Source organism: Hibiscus syriacus, unplaced genomic scaffold, assembly GCF_006381635.1.
Source record: "Hibiscus syriacus cultivar Baekdansim isolate YM2019G1 unplaced genomic scaffold, ASM638163v2 tig00111783_pilon, whole genome shotgun sequence".
In the NCBI taxonomy this organism is placed as follows: Eukaryota; Viridiplantae; Streptophyta; class Magnoliopsida; order Malvales; family Malvaceae; genus Hibiscus; species Hibiscus syriacus.
In genome coordinates this window covers 5043880-5051263 of record NW_024063178.1, presented here as the reverse complement: position 1 = coordinate 5051263, position 7384 = coordinate 5043880, and positions in this window count along the sequence as shown.

Here is a 7384-nt window from a genome sequence, read left to right as displayed (position 1 = left end):
GATCGCCTATAATTTCACCATCCTTGACATAGTTGTACTCTCTTGGATAAGATACTTCCCTTTCTTCAATGGTTGGATTCTCAAGAGGATCACGAGTTTCCTCATTTTTTCGTTTCTTCCTTGATGATGGTTCTCCAATGTCATATCTAACATCATTTGTATTTATAACACCTACATCATCATTCACACAAGAATCCTTCCTCGGAAGGGGATTATCATCGAAAACAACATGTATAGACTCTTCTACAACTAAAGTTCTTTTATTAAATACTCGATAAGCTTTAGAATTTAAGGAATAACCCAGAAAAATTCCTTCATCACTTTTAGCATCAAATTTGCCAAGGTTCTCTTTACCGTTGTTTAAAACAAAACATTTATATCCAAAAGGATAAAAATAGCTAATGTTAGGCTTTTTATTTTTGAAAATTTCATATGGAGTTTTCTTTAAAATTGGCCTAATCATTACTCGATTTATAACATAACAAGCGGTATTTGTGGCTTCGCCCAAAAATATTTTGGCAAATTATTTTCACAAAGTATGGTTCTAGCCATTCTTCTAAAGTTCTATTTTTCCTCTCAATAACTCCATTTTGTTGAGGGGTTCTAGGTGCTGAAAAATTGTGACTAATACCATTAGAATTACAAAACTCACTAAATCCAAGATTTTCAAATTCAGTTCCATGATCACTCCTAACACTAGTTATAGAGTAACCTTTATCGTTTTGGATTACTTTTGAAAACGTGATGAATTTTTCTAATGCTTTATCTTTAGTACTTAAGAATAGAACCCAAGTATATCTAGAGTAGTCATATACCAAGACAAATGCATATTGTTTTCCACCCAAGCTAGTAGTCCTAGTTGGCCCAAAAAGATCTATATGGATCAATTGTAATACTCTACTAGTTGATACGTCATTAATGGATTTAAAAGAAATCGCTTTTGTTTTCCTTTAGCACAAGCATCACATATTTTATCATTATCAAATTTAAGCTTAGGCAACCCTCGAACTAAATCACATTGAATTAGCCGTTGCAAAACACTCATACTAGCATGTCCTAGTCTCCTATGCCATAACCAACTATCATGTTCACCTTAGCAACTAGACACAAATTAATCATATCAATAGAATCTAAATGCACCATGTATATGTTTCCTATTCTATGACCAACAAGCATAATCCGATTAGATGCAATGTCAATGACTTTACAACCATTAATATCAAACATGACATTGAATCCCTTATCACAAAATTGACTAATACTCAATAGATTATGCTTTAATCCATTCACATATAAAACATTCTTAATTTGTATGGAAGAGGTATTACCAATAGTATCAATACCTTCAATGTGACCTTTTGAATCATCACCAAAAGTCACTTCTCCTCTATTTTTGGTATTAAGCTCAATGAACCGGTTTTTGTCTCCGGTCATGTGTCTTGAGCATCCACTATCAAGGTACCATGAATTTGGATTTGTTTCCCGTGCCTTGTAGCAATGCTCCTTTTCCTACAAACATAGATTAATTTCTAATTTTTGGTACCCAAATTCTTTTGGGTCCATATTCATTAGTTTCTAAAATCCTAGTCCCCTTAGGTATCCATTTGTGTAGGATATCCTTATCTTTAGTAGTAATGAGCTCCTTAGGAACCCATATACTTCTAACGATTTTTCCATTAGAGGTTCTTTGGGGACCTCTATGATTGTAGTTTTAAAACTTTTTCTAACAAAGTTGGATTTTGAATTTTCTCCACTTTCAAAACGTTTTGTTCCAACTTTATCAAAAGAAGCTTTAAGATCATCAATTTTATTTTGATGATCATCATTGACTTTTGAAAGTAAATTTTGCAAATCTAAATTTTTCTTTTCAAACTCTTCTAGTTTGATTTGCAAATCTTTGATTTTACTTTCAAGATCGTTGTTGGTTTTGGATATGAGTTTATTTTTATTTTTCGATTTTGAAACATCATTTTTATATTTTAAAAACAATTTCTCATAATCCGAAGCCAACCCATTATATTCCTCTAATAGCTCATCATAGGATAAATCATCAAAATCAGATGAGTTAGAGGTTACCTTAGAATCTTTCCTGAATGCCATTAAGCACAAGTTTGCTACTTCTTGTTCCTCTTCATCAGAACCTTCTTCATCGCTCCATGTAGCCACATGAGCCTTGTGCTTATTCTTTGATTGATCTTTTCTCTTCAATTATGGGCAATCATATTTGAGATGCCCTGGCTTTTTGCATTCATAGCAAATGATCGGGTCCTTCTCTTTTGGTTCATTTTTGAGGCCTTTATTTCGTTTAAATTTTCTTCCTCAGTAAGGTCTCATCATTTTTCTGAACCGTTTGGCAAAAAATGCCATTTCCTCGTCATCGTCATCTTCATCTGAATCACTCTCATTTTTTATGGATTTGAGAGCAACTCCAATGTTTTTCTTCTTCTCATTATCCTTTGGTGTCTCTTCAATCTTATCAAGGTCCACCTCATCTTCAAACATCATTTCATAAGTGAGGAGTGAACCGATTAACTCTTCAAGAGTTAAGGATGTTAGATCCTTAGACTCGATAATTGTCATCTTCTTTGATTGCCATGATTTTGGGAGGGAGTAGACTAACTTCCTCACAAGCTTTTCATTTGAAATGATCTCTCCATATGATTTGACACCATTAACAATCGTTGAGAATCTATCCGTCATAGCTTTGATATCTTCATTTGGTTTCATCCTGAAATTTTCATAGCTATGCGTTAGAATACTAATTTTAGATTTCTTTACCTCATCGGTACCTTCATGAGTGACTTGAAGTTTGTCCCATATTTCTTTGGCGGTTGTACAAGATGAAACTCTTCCGTATTCATCTGGTCCAAGAGCACAAAATATGATATGGATGGCTTTGGAGTTGAGCTGGAACATTTTTGTCTCTCATTCACTCTATAATCTTGGATGAGTGAGAGGCTTGAAGTATCCTTCTTCTACGATATTCCAAGCTCCCATGTCACTTGCTTGAATGAAGTACATCATCCTATTTTTCCAATAGGCATAATTAGCCCCATTGAAGAAAGGAGGCTTGTTAACGGGCATCGAATTGAGACCGGAGTCAAAGTTTGAAGTAGAGGCCATTGATGACTTTGATTATCGATATAACTCTTCCCGAATCGACTCAAGAGGCAATTAAACCTTCAAATGAGTTAGGCTCTGATGCCAATTATTGAGTTAATCAATTGACGGAATTGGCCAAAGGGGGTGAATTAGCAATACAAATTTTGGCGGAATCTTTTGCAGAAAATTGAAAGAAATTGCACAGCGATTTAGAGTGGTTCGACTTTCTCAACCAAAGTCTACGTCCACTACCTTAGCTATCCACACTAAGTATTTTCCATAAATTCACTAATTTGTCTTTCTTTTGAGGACAAAGAGTAACCTTACAAACCCTCAAGAATTATACCCCAAATCCTTGAGAACACTCTCTCCCAAAGAGAATAATACAAATTTGCAAACTTACAAGGAAATCCTCACAAGGTAGATTGTTTGCACAATTCTAGAACAAAGAAAAGAACACTCAAAAATGAATACAATTGAGGACAATAAGTTTTCTTGAAAGCAAGATGAATATTGAATGAAAAATTGGCTTGAAATGCTCAAACTTGAGGTTTGATGCTTTCTCTTTGATTCTCTCTTGATTCTAGTTGCTTGATATTTCTTGTCTTTGATCAATGGCTTCTAAGCTTGATTAAATACACCTTGAATCACTTCTAAACGTTGGGGATGATTAGAGAAGATAATATAGCCGTTTTAGTGTGAAAATAATTAATAAAACAACTTGGAGCGTGGGGGTAATCGGTACCCCCTATGGGGAATCAGTTCCCTAAGTGTAAAATTCAAATATTTCGACCGTTACATAGGGGGGAATCGGTTCCCTCCGAGCATACTGGAATTTTCGGAGCCAAACCATTAAGGGGGGAATCGGTACCCCCTTGGGGGGGAATCGGTTCCTTTTGAGCAATCTGGAATTTTTGGCTTTGAAATGGTTCGAAATACTTTGTAAAATTATTTTGAAATTGTTTTAAGATTAAAACTTAATTTTACACTTGAGTAAGGATTAAAAATGATTTTTGAAAAATTTAGAGTAATGTTTCTATATTCGAATAATTATATCGAATATACTTAGAAAACCTTTATTGTACAATCTTAAAATTCATTTAACTTAATTTGTTATATCGAAATATCAAAATGTTTTCAACAACTATCATATCATATAAAAGCATATACCATTTACAATACTTATCAGTACTCATATTGTTATCACTAATTCTTTTATATCATGTAAGCATATACTGAACCTTTCTATACTCACCATCGGGCATCCATATCATTTTACAACAGAGCACACATAGTATCATATCAAGTTATTTATTGTCTTTAAAGATCATGTATTAGCCCATGTATACTTTTGAGAACTTAAGGTATGTGCACCACTATGCTGTCACCACAACTCGTATAAATGTCCCAATTGACCTATCCAGAGGTCATAAAGAACCTCGACATCTGTCCATAGGTCCCGAAGAACCTAGGTAAACTGTCCATATGTTCCTTAGAACATAGGTATACTGTCCATATATCCCGAAAGAAATAGGTAATTTTTTCTATATGTTCCGTATAATATAAGTATACTGTCCATATGCCCTGAAAGACATAGGTAATTTTGTCCATATGTTCTGTAGAACATAGGTATACTGTCCATATGTCCCGAAATACATATGTAATTCTTCACTCTTGGCATGCCAACTATACCACTAGCTCTCATATTACATAACATGTGCATTATCATTTATAACATTTCATATCACTTGTTATTTCTCTTCTGTCACATACCACATGTATGTGTAAGCATATATTTCATATTACATGTAATCACGTAAATCATTTCATATGACTTATATCATTTCTCATTTTTTTCATTTACGTATGTCATTTCTTGTTCATAGATGTTCATATATATACATCACATAGCACGTAGAATGACATCTAAACTTATATATGTACTCATATACATACTTTCATATAGTCCATATATCACTTCCATATAACTTCTCTCACAATTTTACATAATCACTTATAAAACATTAAATATATATTATTTTCATGTATTTACTTTCATATAACTCATCACATAGACATGTATTCTCATATTTTATTCTCATATATTCACATATGCATATCATTTCATTATTCTTATTATTATTCTTATCACATAGCTTATTTTATTTCTCATGTTATCATGTAAGCACATATATCATGTCTTGTTTACTTATATTCGCATATTCACATCACTTATTCATATCATCTCTCTTTTAATCCCATATTTCTCCTTTTCTGTCACATATCATATGTGCATATAATCACGTAGTTTACTTTCATGTAATTCATGTCACTTATGTTCACATAGCTTGTATCACTTTGCATTGTTTCATATAAATATATATATAAATCACATAGCACCTATAAACTCATATATTTCATAGTTCTTTCACGTAGCTCACTATCATATTTTCATATCATATATCTTATAATAGATTCTTATATCATCTATTGTTTCCTTTATACCTATTCACAATCACACTATCATATACTCATACAAATCATGTCACACCTACAATAACATAAGTACAATTGAAATTGCACTCACCTTAGCCTTGCTTTGATTTAATCCTAATTCTTTGATGGTTCCAAAACTTGTTTATGCTCAAAATCCACATAAACATAATTTCCGAGACAATTATCAAAAGCCTAAACCTTATAACTTGGTATTAATAATTTAGGCTAATTTAATGAACCAAATTCCATTTTTTCCTTTAGGGGTGTATCGATGCACTATAGGTGCATCGGTACACAAAATAGCTTCTAAATTTCCATGCATCAATGCCTACCTGTGTGCATCGATACACACTGAATAATTTCTGGAAATTTACCCTTGATGCATCGGTACATGTTGAATGTGTACCGATGCACGCTAGTCCATAATTCCCATTTATGCACGTAAACTACTTCCTTCTAATTTAATTGTGCCATATTTTAACCCCCTTTTATATCCTTAACTCACATACACATGCTTAAACTCATTTATATCCATTTATCTCATCTTTAATCTCAAAATTCCATCTTTCATGTGGAAATCAATAATCATACCAAATTTTCAAGATACTCTAAATCCAATTCTATCACTTCATATCTCTTAATTAAGTTGATGACAAGTCAAATTTAGTTTCAAATTCTACTTATCAACTCTTTTCCAAGAATTCACTTAAAACCCCATTTTCTGTAATCTTTCATAACTTCTTCATCTTTTGATTTTAAGACAACTTAAGCTTTCCTTAAGCTTAGTTATCATCTAAGGATCAAAACCCAACCTTTAATTGAACAAATAATCAACTAATGAGGAAACTTACCTTTTGCTTGAGCTTTCACGTGGAGAAGATTATTTAGTCACTAACCCTTAATTTGGGATGTTACACAACAGACATTGAAGTCATAAAGCTATTACAAAAAATTGATGACATGGAAATTGAGGACTACCCAAACAATATAACGAGGGAATAAAACAATCATGGGATAATTGGAACTACCACCATTGTCACCGTAATCTTTACACTTGGACGAAATCGAGACAATGAATTTAGAGAACATGCAAGAAGGATAAAAACTATCAGATCCTTAAAGAGAAATAAGACAGTAATAAATAAAAGAACAAGATGTGGAAGCCACCACAAGAAGAAAAATACAAGACATGGAAGCAATCACAAGAAGAAAAAATAAAAGCACCAACACGTGGAAGACTACCAGGGTGGACTTCAAAATAAATTAAAAGTAGCTTGGTAATGGAGTCTAAAAAAGAAGAGACAAGGGATCACATTGATCATCACCTTTAGAATCACCTTTTGTATAACCTTTAGCATCACCTTTTTCCACTACCACTCTCCTCTCTAGCTTAGTTCTCTTAGATTTTTCTTTGTAATCTTTCATTCTCTTTCTTATGTATCACTATCCTTGTGTAAAATACTCGTGTAAAATAATTTCCACACCTTTATCCCCTGTAACTTGTACAACCCCCAAAGTTTTCGATCTTTGGAGTAATAATATAAAAGTATTATTGTAAGTTTTATCTTTATCTTGCACTTTGTTCATTTCAGTATTTTATATTAAAACCCATATATATGTTATTCTGCTTTACTTTTGCCTTAGTCTGGTGAAGTGACGTTTAGACCTTGTTGTTGTAAAGCTTGTGATTTTCACAAATAACGAAAGGTTTTAGGTATCGAAGATAAAATCATGGAAGAAAAAGATTGTTTGTTTAAAGATAAAAATTGCAATCATACTATGCATA